The sequence below is a fragment of the Plasmopara halstedii genome (genome assembly GCF_900000015.1).
Source record: "Plasmopara halstedii genome assembly, contig: Scaffold_3109, whole genome shotgun sequence".
NCBI classification, from domain to species: Eukaryota; Oomycota; class Peronosporomycetes; order Peronosporales; family Peronosporaceae; genus Plasmopara; species Plasmopara halstedii.
Window position 1 is genome coordinate 386871 of NW_020190012.1, and position 1153 is coordinate 388023.

A 1153-nucleotide genomic window follows, 5' to 3' on the forward strand; every position below is an offset into this window, starting at 1 on the left:
GGTATCAACGGGTAAAACCCTCTCTAAATGCGGCTGCACCGCTGACTAGCTTACCAGTACCCACTGGATGCTGGCAGTCCATGAGTTTGGACTTTGTGTTTGACCTGCCGAAAGATTCGTCGGGCAACACAGGTGTCGTGGTATATATCGACCGGTTGAGCAAGATGGCTCATCTGGCAGCGGTGCCAGACACCATCAACGAAGTTGAGTCAGCAACGCTGTTCGTGGATCATGTTTTCCGTCAACACGGACTCCCAAGGTCGATTGTCTCTGATAGCAACTCCCGTTTCAAGGGAAATTTTGGTCTACTATCTTCAAGTGCTAGGCACCAAGTTGGATATGTTGACAGCAGAACATCCGCAGACCGATGGTCAAACCGAAAGGGCGAATCGCTTCATCGAAGATGTTCTTCGCAGCGTCTGCGCTGAGACGCTGAGGCGCTGAGGCGCTGGAGCGCCATGTTGCTACTCGTAGAGTTTGCACTAAACAATGCAGTCCATTCGTCTACCGGCTACACACCGTTCTACGTGAACGAACTGATTCACCCTCGCGTCCTGCTGACGCCGCCATCCCATTGCTCAGGGCTTGGTGGGAGAGGAATAGCCGAACGGCTAGCTGATGTCAGCCCCTTACCATCCGTAAAGAAGTCGATGGCTTCCAGACTACCAGACTGAGTGTCCTACGATACGTTCGCGATGCAATGGCTGAGATCCAAGACCTACAAAAACAATATGCAGATGAAAAAGGAAGAGGCAAAGTGGAAAGCTTCAAGGTCGGGGACCTGGTTTTATCGAATTCTAAAAGTCTGCCTACACATGCAGCTTCTGCTATCTTCAGGACAAAACTTCGTCCACGGTTTATTGGACCGTTTAAGGTTGTGGCCAAGCGGGGTCTAGCGTATACGATAAACCTTTCTAAACGGATGCGCACCCACCCGGTGTTAATGCGTGGGCTTGCTCATGCCATACCGGGATCTGGCGCAAGTGAACGTGAAAGCGTTGGCGCCGGAGCGAATCCCACGGGCCCTCGGCCTCCCAGAAGTTGAACCAGCAACTGATTCTGAGCACGGAGGGCAACAACCTCCATTTCCAATGTAGCCAAGCGCTCCACCGTTGCCTGCAGCGATGCATTCGCCTGCTCCACGGCTAGGAGT